At 33.7% G+C, this 17,680-nt stretch overlaps 1 protein-coding gene across 1 annotated transcript in view; it reads left to right on the top strand.

Moving 5' to 3' along the window:
* Positions 1-17,680, top strand: part of LOC114330376 (zinc finger SWIM domain-containing protein 5-like) — a 576,978-nt gene that overhangs the window by 374,752 nt on the left and 184,546 nt on the right. The window lies entirely within an intron of this gene.

Consider the following 17,680-nt stretch of genomic DNA (forward strand, 5'->3'; position numbering starts at 1 on the left):
TTAGAAACTGTTCGTCGAGTCCTACAAAAAAAATTTTGTTAGTATGTACATCTAATTTTTATACAGTTGCGAAAAGAAATACCTGTTATCAAAGCAGCTTGGCAATAATTTTGGAAAAACCTCCGAGCGGTATTGCCGTCGTTGGTTGTGCCATATCCTTGTTTAGGAATGTCAACGAGTATACTCAACTCTTCTTTTAGTCTTTTAATTATGTTATTCTTCCTTTCTTTCATAATTTTTTTCTGATTGTCATCTCGCACTTGCCATTTCTTTAATTCCAATCTATATGAAATATGTAGACAGCATTCCAGACCTCTTATCCATGCATGTAGAGTGGAAATCCCATAATCATACAAGTCTTCATTAACTGGCAATCTCTGTACTTTTTCTAAATCGTTCATAATTTTCGAACTTGCTTTACAAATACCACATGTTTGTGAGGAAGAATTGCTTATTACTGCAAACATTTTTCAATCAATCATCGTCATTTTAAATTTATGATTAATAGTTACTGAGAATAATTATTGATAACTGAAGGTTTTATTTCTGAGATTTGTTTTTCGATATTTTGGATTTCATTCTACACAATTCGGGCGTTTCTTTTTTAAAAATAAGTTTTATTGGTCTGTAGAACCTGGTAGATGCCGGACGTGGATTCTGCCAGAGAATGGTGCCATTGCTTGATGTCATCTGTAGGGGGACTAGTCATATTGAAAACAAGTTTAGATCTGAGCTTAAATCACTAACTTCACTGCTAAATTTTTGCTTATAATGTGAGTGACTTGCACTGCCATCGCATCCCCATTTATAAGTAATATTAATTGTATTTTTTGAAATATTAGGAGGTAGGTTATTGTAAGGCTCTTGTTGAGATTCCACAATTCTGCTCACAGTGTGATCTACAAGAGCCTGGAATTTAACCTCAGCGGATATATCGGTTATAAAAACACTATCCTTGTTTGGGTAACACATTTTCTTTGCGTCCAAAAGAATGTTATAATTAGGATAAATGTTGGCATGATGTCCTTTTGCCCCCTGTTGCAACAAAATATACGATCTTTTTGTTAGTGAGCAGTCCAGAAAGAGAGCAAGTGCTTCATCCGGGGAGTATTTTTCAGGCAGAGATTCATTTTTATGAATTGTTTTTTTAACTTTTGTTGCTCTTTCTGGTGAATTTTCTGTAATTTCTTTAATTATGTTTGAAGCATTGCGCTGACCTGATGACTCTAGACTTTTCCTTGCAGCAAATGTAAGCTGTTCCGTAGAATAGTTGTCCAAAAGAGGCATTAGTTTTTGCCTTTTGCGTTGATCGCTTAAGTCTTTGAATAATTTGTCCGGTCTACCTACTCTGCTAGGGCCAGGTACATTTAAGTTTTCTAAAAAAACAATAAATTGATTTAACCAAACACTATGCCTTTGCTCAAAAACGGTCCGAGACCTTTTACAATTTTGCCACATTCTAGCAACAGTGCTGTTAAAATTTTTAACTTTTTTTACCACTTCTTCATATTTATCATCGTGTCCATCATTATTTAGGTTTAGCTTTCTACGAACTAATTCAAAAACCGAGGAATTTTTATCTGCTAGAAAAGTCTGCTCGCACCAGACGGTAAACATATCCCTTTTTAATATTGACATATTTCCTAAAAAAATATTTGTTTTAAGCAGTTGGCACTTCTTGGCACATAAGTATATAAACTAAAAGGGAGGTTCCCTAGGTTGGCTGTATACCATATAGTTAAAAAACTCTAACAAGAAGTAAAACCACTTCTATGTAAATTGGTATATTTATTAAAACTTAAAAATCCCAATGGATTGAATAAAAATGTCCAATTCAGAACGTTTTCAGACCTATCGGTCCATCATCAGTGAATCTACAATAAAATAAGTAATCCCACTATTAGAATTGAAAGATGGTTGAAATTTTTAAAAGCTAAAAATGTGGTTAGATTACTTACGTGCATACTTGCTAAATAGCCCCAGAACCAAACAATGGTTGAATTTAAAATTCAATTTACATTATTTAAAAATAATATTAAACAGGCTAAACGCCGATGTTACAGGATATTGCCTATGGGAACATGGTGAAACCCTACCAAAACCTCAATCAACCATCTTAGGCCAACTTTGACTATAAAGTGACACTAATGTCTAAGGAACTGTTTGAAGTGACATTGACAGTAGAGAAAAAGGTAGTCGATTTTCAATGTTAATTAACCAAAAGGTCATGACCCACAACAAATGATAAAGATTTTAATATCTGAAAATGTCTAACATTTTAAATCTATTGGTTATTGAAAAGAAATTGTGATATACAAAATTAATTTAGAATATAAGATTATTTATATTGACTGTATACCATAACATTAGATTGATCAAATTGATAGAAAGAAAGTAAGCTGCTGTCAATAAAGATAAAAAGATAAAAATAGATGAAGGTGAGAAAAGAGAAAAATCAATATTAGTTGGAAAGTTATTGTACAAAATGAATAAATTGGTAGGCAATTTAATCTAGTCTATATTGTATTGGTGGTTGTATATGTAAAAGGAAAATATTGTTATTTAAAAATGCAAGTTTTTGTAAATAATGGATTTGAGTTAGGATACAGTCAAATCCATTATTTGACTGTATCCTAACTCAAATCCATTATTTACAAAAACTTGCATTTTTAAATAACAATATTTTCCTTTTACATATACAACCACCAATACAATATAGACTAGATTAAATTGCCTACCAATTTATTCATTTTGTACAATAACTTTCCAACTAATATTGATTTTTCTCTTTTCTCACCTTCATCTATTTTTATCTTTTTATCTTTATTGACAGCAGCTTACTTTCTTTCTATCAATTTGATCAATCTAATGTTATGGTATACAGTCAATATAAATAATCTTATATTCTAAATTAATTTTGTATATCACAATTTCTTTTCAATAACCAATAGATTTAAAATGTTAGACATTTTCAGATATTAAAATCTTTATCATTTGTTGTGGGTCATGACCTTTTGGTTAATTAACATTGAAAATCGACTACCTTTTTCTCTACTGTCAATGTCACTTCAAACAGTTCCTTAGACATTAGTGTCACTTTATAGTCAAAGTTGGCCTAAGATGGTTGATTGAGGTTTTGGTAGGGTTTCACCATGTTCCCATAGGCAATATCCTGTAACATCGGCGTTTAGCCTGTTTAATATTATTTTTAAATAATGTAAATTGAATTTTAAATTCAACCATTGTTTGGTTCTGGGGCTATTTAGCAAGTATGCACGTAAGTAATCTAACCACATTTTTAGCTTTTAAAAATTTCAACCATCTTTCAATTCTAATAGTGGGATTACTTATTTTATTGTAGATTCACTGATGATGGACCGATAGGTCTGAAAACGTTCTGAATTGGACATTTTTATTCAATCCATTGGGATTTTTAAGTTTTAATAAATATACCAATTTACATAGAAGTGGTTTTACTTCTTGTTAGAGTTTTTTACATAAGTATATATTTAAAATAAAGATATCAAAGCCCTTTAACATAAAAAAATAGTTCAAAAATAAATCTGTGCTAATCTCAAACTCTGCAGCCTTTTAAAGTTAAAATAATGTTTTTAAAAGAAAAAAATAAAGCGTTTACTATTAATATTTATTTACCTAAACATGCTAACATATTTATAATTATTTTGTTTATTATATTAAAGTCTTTACCTTAGATCTTAAGAAAAAAATCCAATTTCCAAAAACACAAATTTTATTTAACTACTAAAAATCTTTAAAACATCAAAAACGTTATGACAAAACTAATGCCAAACTGTTAGTGAATATTTCCGAAGGTTTCAGCCGTTGCCATAGCGACAGGAATTGACAGGACTAAACACGCTGGTAACAATAATATTCTATGGGGTGTTCTCTTTAATACTAAAACATAAAAAAAGTTAATTTTAAATATTGCCTTTTTTATTTATTAATTCCTAAAAACACCAAAATGACGTCTGTGCGGCGATATGATTGTATATTTTTATTAAAATTTTAAAAATTATCCAAACTGATTATAATTTTATCTTCAAAACGTTTTCGGTCCGATCGGACATCATTGGTGAAACATCTTGAGAGTAAATCAAAATGAGGCAGGAATTAGTGTAGTGTAAGCACTAAGCAGGTAGTGTAGTGTAGGTAGGCAGGTAGTGTAGGCAGGAACCAGTACTTCTACACAGGTGCTCTGATGAAAATAAGTTGAATTCAGTATAAGCACAAATCTGAATCATCTTTACTTTTAGTTTATCTTGAGAGTAGTTCAAACTAGTCTCATTTTTGGTTGTAATGACATGAATAAGATGACATGATGTCGATGTTAAAGGATATCACTTTAAGGGAATATGATATTCATAAGGAATGATGTGAATCTTCATTAGAAATTAAGTAAAAATCTCTGTAACACTTTACCTGTAATTACCTGTGTATTATATAAGTAAAAAACGATACCTACATAATATACAATTCTCATAATAATTATTATTACTGAACATAATTCTTTGCTTGGTCTGTACCTTGATTTATATTTAACCTTCAATTTTGTTTCTTTTTCAGGTAAGTGAATGTTCCGGTTCTATACATCTGCAGAATAAGTCTGAAAATACGTAAGTGAAAGGTTCGTTAATGTATATTTATATTGTATATTTGAATATCTATTCTTGAAATAACATTGAAAGTATTACTGTTAAGATTACTCATTTTAGTGATGTTGTCAATAGCTCTTTTGGTCGTCATTAATTTATTGATGTCTCGATTTCAACCTTAGAGACAACTGGAATGGATTTTTGGAGATAAATCAAGGTTAGATATGGTTAGGAATAATAGAATTTAAAAAAATATAAATGTTAGGCATACACTAATCGAAGACAATAGAATAAACCAACTAAGGTGGTATGGACACGTGCAGAGAATGAGGAAAGATGGTTTACGTCAACAGATAGCGACATAGGACACAAGGTGATAGGAAGGGAGGAAGACCTAGACTAAGTTGGAGAGAAGGTATGGACAGAGAGATCAGAGAAAGAGAAATGAACGAGTAAACTTACTCTGTTGTTTTTTCTGATCCAAATGAGATTTTGAAGGCAGTTCCAACCTAACTTGGAGTCTATCTGATTCGCTTCCAATGCCTTTAATGTTAATACCGTCCGGCAATCAGATAATATAATTTTTATAGTTAGATCTGTCCCTGACTTCAAGGTATTCACTATAGCTTAGTCTTTGTTTCCCTCCGTGTACTGCAGCTTTAACTCGTTCATAAATTTTAGAGCCGTCAATATATCAGCATTTATCTGGCATTATTCGTTATTATTCGTTTTATTTGACTCACATTCGTCCCTTTCTGGAAAAAGGATGGTAAATAGCTTTTCGGAATTATATTTAGGTTGCAATTGCATCTGGTACCATTTCCAATTTTGGATAATTTTTAATTAACTCTTCAGACTTGTTCCTGGTATCCTTTCACCCTGCTTCCTGGCGACTTATCCACCTTCTTTATGCTCTTAACTTTGCCATCTATATATTTAATGCAGGGAGGTCAAGCATGACCTCCATGCTGCTGTTATGATTAAATTAATATGCTTGCCGTTGAAGGTTATTCAGTTTTCCTTTGGTGGTCTTTTGTTGGCATTTAGACCATAACATTAGCTTGCCATACGTAATTTTTGGTCTGACTACAATCAAATATAGCCAGTACATCTGCTTGGATTTCATACTTCATATTTTCCCACATATTCTTCGACATATCCAAAGAAGTGACAATGAGTTGGTCACCTATTGCGACTTTCGGATAAAAGAAGACATCTACTGTTAGTTTGGAATACTAGAAAACCCAAAAGAACTGTGGGAAAACCCAAAATAAGGTTTGGCAAGATGATATCCAATATATCGTTATAAATTATATCCAGACCATCTGGAATTAGAAATAAGTGGAAAGAAGTTGGAGGAGGTCTAGGTATGTTTAGGGATGGATGAGTAAAGACTGTCAAGAGAGTAATTATCGTCACCAATACAGTCAAACCTGCCATATCAGTATCAATGTGGCGACAGACCGATCCGGATATGAAAAAATCCGGATATCAAGAACACTAATTCTTTTACAGTCTCTGAAACGTTTTCTCCTTCATACATTCCAGTAATCAACGCCGTCAATAACTTTCGTCGATAGACACGTTTTATAGATTCTATAATACATTATTTCGGCATCTTTTAGTTCTTCTTTTAGTACGTTGTCCAACAGCAGGTGCCTTTCTCGGTAGATTTCGGTAGATCCGGACGGCGCAGAACCGTCCGGATATGGGGAGGTCCGGATATGACAGGTCCGGATATAGCAGGTTGTACCGTACTTAGTAAAGAGCAGCAACTTTAGAGAATAGAAAATACTTCCTATTTACTGAACATATTATTTGGAGAATGTGGATAAGAACTATATTTTAATTATTGATTATTATATCCTACTCGCACGAAAAGCCTTCATAATAATATGCTGCTTTTCTTTTGAATTCTTGCAATTAAATTGTTGTAATTCTCGTATGTTAAACAGTGTTAATTAACAGTCGTCACGACAGTTTGTCAAACTATCGGCATCTCGTCACCTGCGATTATGTATGTGTCGTTAATTAGACAGATAATATCGAAAACAGTAAAAATTCGTTAAGATTTTATCTTCCCCTACTGTATACATGTAGGGAGAACACAGTGGGGTTTCAAATGTTGATATAAACTTAAACGCAAAAGTTTTGCACCACCAAGAATTATGCTCATTTTCATACTTGATTTCGGATTAACTTCTTCTTCTTCTTCTTCTTCTTCTTCTTCTTCTTCTTACAGTTGCAAACTCTTCTCTCTCTTCAGCTGTTTTTATCAGCTGTTCAAAATTTAGCGCTGTCCATTGTCGAATGTTTCTTTCTGAGCCACGATAGTATTTTCCTTCTTAGTCCTCTCTTTCATGCACTCGATCTTTCCTTTCACTATAAGTTGAGCGTATTAGTACTTATTATTTCTCAGTATGTGGCCTAGGTATGATGTCCTTCTGACAAAGCCTTTTTTTGATTTTTTCGATAGATTTTCTGGCCTATTCTCGATCTTATTTCTAGATCAGGATTTAGGCTGCTATGGATCCAACATCCCAGGTACTTAAATCTATTGATCTGTTCTAAAATGTCCTCATTTATTGTGCAAGGTGGAGGTACGTTTTGGTTTTCTCGAATTGACATCACTTTGGTTTTTTTAAGTTTATTTTTATATCAAATTGCTCACAGTTCGAGTTGGTCTTGTCGATTAGTCGTTGTAGACCCAAGTCGGAATCCACAATCAACACCGTATCATCGGCGTATCTGATGCTACTGATGTTTCCGCCATTCACCTTGACTCCATCCTCCAGTGCCTCTTTAAATAGAAACTCGGAGTAAAGATTAAACAGCAGGGGCGACAGAGCATGTATCTGTGGCTCTGTACCATAAATCACAAAAATACTAGATTTGTTGTAAAAGGTATATTTTAAAATATCCTAAATAAGATTCACATTAAAACAAAACGTTTTCGGATTAAGAAATCCATCATCATTGTTACTAAAAGCCAAAAAATAGCATGCCTGAGCCACCAAAATGTTTTGGATAAAAACCCTTTAAATGTGAACAATTATGTTGTAATCCATAAGGAAAAATTACCTGTAACTGGCTGTATACCATTAATTACAAAAATTGAAGAAAATCTTCCGTGTAAAAGGTATATTTATTTAAAACCCCAATAAAGTGCTACCTTAAAAGACAGTATGTTTTCGCTCTAAAGAGAGCATCATCCGTGTTCTAAGCCTAAAATAAGTACAACCATAATTAGTGAAGACAAGAGTAAAAAATTTAAAGGTTGACCAAGATAAAAAATTAGGTTATACTTACAAGCTCTACATGCTAAGCCACCAAAAATACGTCTTACATTGTAAGACTTTTGGTCGGCGTTTTAAGGGTTTTAACCCATGTATTTTTGGTGGCTTAGCATGTAGAGCTTGTAAGTATAACCTAATTTTTTTTTATCTTGGTCAACCTTTAAATTTTTTACTCTTGTCTTCACTAATTATGGTGGTACTTATTTTAGGCTTGGAACACTGATGATGCTCTCTTTAGAGCGAAAACGTTCTGTCTTTTAATGTAGCCCTTTATTGGGGTTTTAAATAAATATACTTTTTACACATAAGATTTTCTTCAATTATGTTGTGTTATTTACATGTTAATATAATAGTTTAAGGATGTTAAAGATATGCCTGGATATTAGGTATAGAACACGCCAAAATTATTGCTGATCTTCGGCACTCGGGGAAGAACTATTGCAAAAGAAGTTTTCACCCTATTCGAGAACGGAGCCAAGGAAGTTGGTCTTAAGGTCAACGAGGCAAGGTCAAGTACATGGTGGTTACAAAGAACCCAAGACCAAGGGTTAGACAAAACGTAACAATTAATGAATACAATTTTGAAGTCGTCAAAGAATTTAAGTACCTGGGAGCGATCATAACATCTGAAAATAACTATGAAAAGGACGTGGCAGCCAGGATTATTGCAGGAAACAGGGCATATTACTCATTAAGGACCCTACTTAAATCAAAAATACTCTCATAGGGGAGTGCATTTAGATTTTCACTTCGGAAAAAATCAAACAAGATAAAACTTTTTGTAATTTTATTAAGAAATGTTTAATAAACAACATATCAAAAAGTTCTACTCGAGAAGTGGGTGCTTCATTTTTTATTAAACAAATGAACAGCGAAGTTAGATGTTTTTTTAAATAACTCCGAAAATATAATTTTTAGAAAAAACTGACTTGACCATTGAAAAATTCAGAAAATTTTACAAAAAAAACCTTATATAAAGATTTTTCTAAAATTAAATCTCTAGCTTCTGTAATTTTTTATTTATAACGCTAAAGTCGCCATTCTCACACACATTGGCGCACTGTAAACTAGCGTTGGAAGAAGTGCACGATTGAGTTTTTTTAATGTAATTCTTTAACTAATGGATCAGAAGAAATTTTACAAATTGGACATGAAAGAAGATGAAATAAGCTATCTTATGGTTGTAATAAAAAGAAATAAAATCTATGAACATAAGAACGGTGTGGGCGAAAAGTGAGCCTTACATGAATTTTGTTTAAAAATGATTTAAAAATGTGTAACTAATACAATTTTACTTATACAACTCTTAAATTTGCACAACTTAACCCTCAATAATCTTACTAAACGATGTTGTATTCAAAAAAAATCTCAAAAATTTAATTCAAATAATACGATGTCTCAAAAAATGCAATTTTTGAAAACTTCGTAGTTTGATAGAACTCCCACCATTTTAAGACGGTATTATTCAAGTTTGAATAAATCTAATACAATTTTTTTGCTATTTTTTTAAAGCCTGGGATGTAGTCTTAAAAAAACACTGAATTATTTTAGTTTAAAAATGAAATAAACAATTTATTTTTGAGAAAACTAAGAAAGAACAAAAATGTAATACAAAAACCGAAAATTACCGGCTGAAAAAATGTATATACAGAGTGATCAAAACTTTTTTCTGTAAAACTTACCTAAAATACATTTAAAAATAAGCTTCAACAATAATAAATATTCAACAAAAAATTTTTTTTTAGCTCTTATACAGTATGTCTGCGTAACTTGGAACCTATTGATAACTTTTTTAATATCAGTTTTACGAAAAAAAGTTATTCTTTATACTCTGCATCGTATATAACATAAGATTCAACCATCAAATATCAAATTTTGTTAATTTTGTACGAGGTATGTCAAAAAATATGAATTTCACTCAAGAGTAAAGTACCTTTATATTTCACAATATCGAAAATGTTTATAAAGAAAAGTTGTTGGGAATTAAAAACTATCTTCCAATATGTAATTATATCCTTCTAATCGAAAATTTGTTTTTTTTTTAAATATTCTTTCCAATACATTTTAATTTTTAATATTATTGTGAAAATTTTTGTTTATCTTTTTTTTTAAGAATGAAATTCCATATTTGTTTGATTGGATTCTACTTGTTTTTCATTTAAATATCCGTCATTTTGGATCCGGCATTTTGAAATTTAAATTTTTAATCTTTAATTCAGATTCAAAAACCTGTTGAAAATATAGACAATAAATGTTTTAGAAAAATGTTCTTTTTTATGTTTTTTTTATAAAATCCGAATTTTAGATCCGCCATTTTATAGTTTATAATGTTGACATTTAAGTTAGGTTTATCAAAGCACTCAAAAATAAATATATGTAGAAATAAATACATTTTGTAAAGAAATTATGATTTTACAACTATTTTTAAGTTATTCGCCATTTTGGATCTGCCATTTTATAATTTAAATTATCAAAATTTGATTCAGGTTCAGCAAGCTCTCAAAAATATCCACATATATGCAAACAAACACGTTTTATCTAAAAATTCGGATTTTACAACTACTTTTGAAGGGTTTTTAGGAAAAAATCCGCCATTTTGAATCCGCCATTTTGAATTTGCAAATTGTAATGTCAGATTCGGGTTCAGCATAATCAAAACTAAAATAAAAACATTTTTTATCAAAATAAAATGTTGAATTCACCCATATTCTTAACATTATTTATACAAAACAATTGTTATTGTTTAAACAATTAATAAACAATTAGCGGCGAAATTTGTGAGTAGAACTTTTTACTTTAACATATTTATAAACTAACAAAAAAAGTTTTAGAAAAATATAACCTTGTTTGATTTTTTCCGAAACATTGTATCTTTTCGTTCTAATTGCACTCCCCTATCAAGACCAGCAAAAATAAGAGTATAATATAAGACAATAATTCGTCCCACAATAACGTATGGAAGCGAAACATGGACTCTGAATCAGCGGGAAACAACAAAATTACTGGTACTTGAAAGAAAGATACTGCGAACTATCTATGGGCCTTGCAGAGAAGAGACAACAGGAGAATGGAGAAGAAGACACAATGATGAACTCCAGACAATATACGGAGATGAAAACATAGTACGCTACATTAAATCAAACAGAATACGATGGGCGGGTCACGTACTAAGATCAAGTGACGAAAGACTTCTAAACGCCACATTCTGGGAAAGGCCCGATGGAAAAAGTTCAGTTGGTCGCCCAAGAAAGAGATGGAAGGACGCAGTAGCCAGCGATCTACGCAAAATGGGAGTACAGCAATGGGAAATAGCTGCTCAGGACCGACAACAATGGAGGGAAATAGTAAACGCGGCCAAGACTCACATAGAGTTGTAGAGCCAAATGATGATGATGATGATGGCACTCGGGGACCGAAGAAGAAGATTTGTTGGGTTGGTGTGCTCACTCCTGATTTGTCTGTCACTTCTTCAGCACGTGGTTTGTTTTTTTAGGTGTTGGCACTGGGTTCGTTGAGTATCTTCTTCTTCTTTGGGTGCCGTCTTCTTAGGGAAGGTTGGCGATGACTTCTGCAAAGTCTTCTCTATTTTGGGCTTTTCTTATTAGACTTTGAAAATCTAATCCTGTCCATTCTTTGATGTTGCGCAGCCAGGTCATTTGTCGTCTACCCGGACCGCGTCTTCCTTCTATTTCCCTTCCATAATAAGTTGAAGGAAGTTATACCTGTCGTGTCTTAATATGTGTTCAAGATAAGATGTTTTACGTCTCTTGACGTTGAGTATCACTGGTGGTATTTATGCCTAGATGGATGTTGAGTCTGCCCTTTAGAATATCCTTCTTTCTTAACATACTTTTGGTTCGATTCATATCGGCTTTCATGTCGATTCAGGACGCGAGTATAAGTCCTAAACATGTTTTATATATTCTACAACTCATTTTTTGTAGCTTTATTTAGACAACAGGGCATCATGGCTCAAAAATCTAAGACAGTGTTAAGGCAAATGTTCCTTCTATAGCAGATTTTAAATCAAAAGAAGCAGAAAAGTAAAAAAATCTGAGTCGAGTCAGAATTTCAAAGAATTGTACGTCACTAATGAATATTTAGAGGGGACGGCAAACATTGGAGACATGTGCAAAACGGAAATTATCGAATGATTAAACGCAGCATAGAACTCATGCATGAAAATGGAAATGAACATTATATAAAATTAATTACACCCAATATGTACAAGCTATTTTTAAATAACAATTAACTAGAACAAAAACATTATTCCCTGTTTTTCCTTTTCCTGTTCCTCGCATTGCCTCAAAAACCGTTTGGCTAATGGTGTCGATTTAAAATGCAGGTTATACCACCTGCTTTTTTGATTACATTACAATGGAGCAGGACACCTGCATTTTATTACCACTATTGCACAGTACTGGACTCTATTTTTCCTGTATCTTTATGTATTCAGCCCAAGGTTATACAGTGAGGAAATTTCATTTTAGTATACATATTGTTAATTTATTTACAATATATGTTATGCAAAAGTTTCTTCTTCTTCTTATTGTGCCGTCTTCTAACGAAGGTTGGCCATCACTTCTTTTAACGCTTCCCTATCTTTTGCAACGTGCAACGTGAAATATCTGTTCAACATTGAGGTTAGTCCAATCTCTGATATTCCTCTGCCAAGATTTTTTCTTTCTTCTTAAGCCTTTTCTTCACTCTACTTTTCCTTGCAGGATGACGTCTAGCAGAGAGTATTATCGTTTCGAAGTACATACCTATGTGGCCAAGATACGGTGTTTTTCTTATTTTAGTTGTGTTCATAAACAAAATGCAAAAGTTAATAGTCCAAAGACGAGAAGAACGAGCTGAAGTTAGTTAAGAATGTCAATTTTACCACCCTAAAAAAGATGCAAAAAAGTTTGCCACTCCTTCTCCCTAAACTACCTCTTAGAGAGGGAAACAGAAATCATCGATTTACCAAGAATCTGTAAGCCGAAGAAAAAAAATTTCAAACAATTTTAAACAAAAATGTTTATTTAGACAAAATTGTGCCCATTTTGAGGTTGTGACCTGACTCCATATCTGTTCCAGGGTAAGTTTTGCTAAACTGCTCGTCAAAAGTTAGGGATATAGAAAATTCTGCTGAATTTTTCGTGATTTTTTCGTGAACAGATTAACGGATTCCGCTAATTTTTTTTATTATTTTAGACTTTTCTTTAGTATTTACACAGTTATGCAAAGGTTTACTCAAACTTTTTTTTTGTACTTATACCGGGTGGAAGAAAAGAAATGTTTTTCTTATGTTAAGTTTGAGACGCCCTGTAGGGAGGAGGAGATACAAATGGGAGTATATATCGAAATTGTATTGTAATCTTATGTTTTGTGAACATTTTGTTTTTTGAATGTCCCTGATATCTTTAGAAATAAAAAAAATAGACGGTTTTGTAATTTAACATGTGTTTTAACCGAAACAAAAGTTTGAGACACCTTGTAGGGAGAAAAAGGCACAAAGGTGAGTATACCTCGATATATTGTTGTAGTCTCATATTTTGTGAATATTTTATTTTTTTAATTTCTCTGATATGTTTAATAACAAAGAAACTAGACGAAATTACTCTTTAATATGTGTTTTAACTGACGACATGCATCACATCACACATGTGAAACATAGAAAAAGATATTAAAGAGTAATACCGTCTAGTTTCTTTGTTATTAAAGATATCAGAGAAATTAAAAAAATAAAATATTCACAAAATATGAGACTACAACATAATATCGGGGTATACTCACCTTTGTACCTTTTTCTCCCTACAAGGTGTCTCAAACTTTTGTTTCTGTTAAAACACATGTTAAATTACAAAACCGTCTATTTTTTTTGTTTCTAAAGATATCAGGGACATTCAAACAACAGCATGTTCACAAAACATAAGACTTCAATATTATTCTGATGTATACTCACATTTGTACCTCGATCTCCCTACAGGGTGCCTCAAACTTAACACAAGAAAAACATATTTTTTTCTTCCACCCGGTATAATTACAAAAAATAAGTTTGAGTAAACCTTTGCACAACTGTGTAAATACTAAAGAAAAGACTAAAATAAAAAAACAGCGGAATCCGTCTGTTCGCGAAAAAATCAACTATGAAAATCAGCATAATTTTCTATATCCCTAACTTTTGACGAGCAGTTTACCTTAACATTACACTGCGAATGCTATTCCTGCACCTTTGTATTTGATTTCTAACTGCGTAATCTACTGTATCTTGTGGAGATCTCCATGCAATAAAGACGCTTTGGGGGTAGCTGGATCCACGTGTTAGAAACAAACGTGTGCTCCTTTTGGCAAAACTGGTCTAAAGGTACCTATCCATTAGGTTGGTGTTCCATGCTCCGTCTAGCTGCTTCACATAGTGGATACGTTCGTGCTCCCGCTCGGCGCTTGCCCTCGGCGATCCAATCTGTAGCGGTTTACATGTAGGGGAGCCCGGGGAGCGCATGCCGTATCTATTTGAGTAGTTACACGGAGCACGAAGCACCAGCACCAGCGTGATGGATACGTACCTTGACGTATTGCCTCTTTCATTTCTTATTCACAGTTCATAATCCCCTACACTACACTGTATTCTGCTTCTCCCCTTGTCTAATTTAGCGATAAAGTCCTTCAGAATAAGAGTTATTTCATTCTTTGTGCTGTCAGACATCGATTGTTCTATTTCAGCTTAGAAGGATAAATGTTCCACTTCTGATTTATCAGCGTTTGGAGCATAGACTTTGTGATATAAGTTCTTCGGTATTACGTTCAACTATATCATCATTGCTTTGTCAGAAAGTGGTACGAAGTTGAGGACCGAACAAGCTGTTTTAGGGCTATCTAAAGGCACTATCCACTATGTTCGCACACCTCTTGCGCTCGGAGCGGCGCTTCAATCGGTGGAGGTTTATATGTAGAGGAGCGCATGTCGTATCCATCGGAGCAGTTGCAGGCGTAAGAGGTGCGGGAACATAGTGGATACGTGCCTTTATATAATAGACACCATTATGATGTCTGGGATCGTTATTTCCAGAGTAATAAAGAGAATGTTTGACGCTATGAGATGCAAAGTGGCCTCACAACCCACAATTTTACCAAAACGTTTTAATTATTTTAAAGTTACCCCCTATTTAAGTATTTTCAAATGTAGAGTGGCTCAAGCATTGGTCTTCAAAAATATCCAAAAAGGCTGCTGAGCACTATTTCCTCTCTCTTAGAGCTTCATGAATAAAATTAAAGACTATATAATATTTGCTCAGTAGTGGTAGCGTTCTGCAAGAATTGGTTATAACCTATCCAACAGTAGTTTTTCAAAAACCTTTATCATCATCGGTAGTAGGCTAATAGATCTTGGATGGTTTTAATGTCTTCTATAGGTTTACCTGGCTTAGGGACTGCGGTAATTTGTGACACTTTTCATGGCATGGGGTAATAGCCCGTTCTTCTGGAATTTTGGTTATCTACTTTGTTAGGCACTGGTTTTAACAACCAACTGGCCAATGCATTGGCATAGAAATGGGAATACCAAGAAAATTAGTGGAGCTACCTCAACTGTGCGTGACAGAGACATATGCACAGGTAAAGATGGGAAACAGAACATCGATGCCATTTAGTATAACATCAGGACTTATGCAAGGAGACGGAGACTCCATATCACCATAGGTACAGTCTCTCATTCTACAAGAGACGTGAGAGAAGCGTTTTCATAACTCGAGGAGGAAGCAGGTAGTCTGAGTCTTCGAATAAATGAGAAGAAGACGAAATACATGCTAGTAACCAAAAATTTAAGACCAAGAGTTAGGCAGAACATAACTATTAATGACCACAACTTTGAAGTAGTTAAAGAGTTTAAATAACTGTGGTCTGTGTGCATTAACACAGATGACAACCACATAGAAAAAGAGGTCTCAGCAAAAATAGCTGCGGGAAATAGAGCATTATTATACTTCATCATTATTAAGATCTACTAAAAAGATAATATAAATATTATTCACTCAGTTGTTACATTTGGAAGTGAAACATGGATTCTACATCAACGGGAAATAGATAAGATGCTGGTATTTGAAAGGAAGGTTCTGAATGATATTTGGCCCTCAAAGAAATGAATTCACAGGAGAGTGGAGAAGGCTCCACAATGCTGAATTGGTGACTCTGTATGGTACTGAAAACATCAGGCACATAAAACCAAACTGAATAAGATGGGCAGGTCATATTATAAGATTAGAGAGCAAAGAAAGCAAAAGATTTTAAATCAGATTAGATGTGTCCGAGATGAAAATAATAAAATACTAGTTCACGAAAGGGATGTCAAAAAGAGATGGAGAAAGTACTTTGACAGCTTATTAAATGAAGAATTTGACAGACAGCCTGTAGAGTTAACGGAGACAGTAGCAGCAATGGTCACCAAAATAACAAACGTGGAAGTGGCTCAAGCGCTTCAAAAAATAAAGAAAGGAAAAGCGGTAGGACCAGATGATATTCCTGGGGAAGTTAGGCGAGCATTGAGAGAGACAGGAACAAGGTGGCTAGCAGGTCTATTTAATAGAATTATGGAAGTTGGACAAATGCCAGACGAATGGAGAAGCAGTAAAACCTGTTTACAAAAACAAAAAACAAGGGAGATATACAACAATGTACAAACTACAGGGCTATAAAACTGCTTAGCCACACCATGAAAATATGGGAAAGAGTAATTGATAGACGGATACGTGAAGAGACCGAAATATCCGAGAATCAATTTGGCTTTATGCAGGGCAGATCAACAACAGATGCAATTTTCATTATAAGGCAGTTGATGGAAAAATACAAGAGTAAAGAAACAAACGCTCATATGGTATTCATTGATCTTGAGAAAGCATATGATAGAGTTCCTCGAGAGATTCTGTGGTGGGCACTCAATAAGAAAGGAGTCCCTGGTGAATATGTAAAGATTGTGAGGGATATGTATTAGGGAGTAACGACTAGTGTTAGGACAGGTGTGGGAGAGACTGATAAATATCATGTGAAAGTAGGATTGCACCAAGGCTCTGTGCTTAGTCAGTCCGTATTTATTCTCATTAGTTTTGGACCAGATAACAGCGAAACTACAGGCTAACATTCCATGGTGCTTAATGTATGCTGATGATGTCGTAGTTAGGAAATAGTGAAAGAGACTTAGAACAAAAACTGGAACAGTAGAGGCAAGCTCTGGAGGAAAAAGGTTGAAAACTTAGTAGGACAAAAACCGTATTTGGAATGTTCATTGAAAGATGGAGTTAGTACAAATAAAATGGTATCTTTGGATGGTAAACTGATTGTAAAAAGCAATAGTTTTAAATGCCTGGGATCGGTATTACAGAGTAATGGAGAAATAATGGCTGGGCTGGATGGATGAAGTGGAAAGAAGCGAGTGGTGTGTTGTGTGACAGAGAAATTCCAATGAAGCTGAAGGGAAAATTCTATAAAACAGCCATAAGACCGGCTATGATGTACGGAACTGAATGTTGGGCAGTGAAGAAGAAAGAGGAACAATCAAGAGAGTATATTAGGGGAAGTCTAGGTGTGGCACCAATTGATTCCAAAATGAGAGAGCATAGGTTAAGATGGTGTGGTCATGTTCAACGTCGAGACGTTAATCACCCAATACGAAGAATAGCTGAAGTGCAGATTCCTGGAAGGAGTAGGAGAGGAAGACCAAAGAAGACCTGGGGGAGACGATAAGGTAGGACATGTTGGTAAAGGGAATTGACATTGATATGACCCAAG

This window comes from Diabrotica virgifera, chromosome 6, assembly GCF_917563875.1.
Source record: "Diabrotica virgifera virgifera chromosome 6, PGI_DIABVI_V3a".
NCBI lineage: Eukaryota > Metazoa > Arthropoda > Insecta > Coleoptera > Chrysomelidae > Diabrotica > Diabrotica virgifera.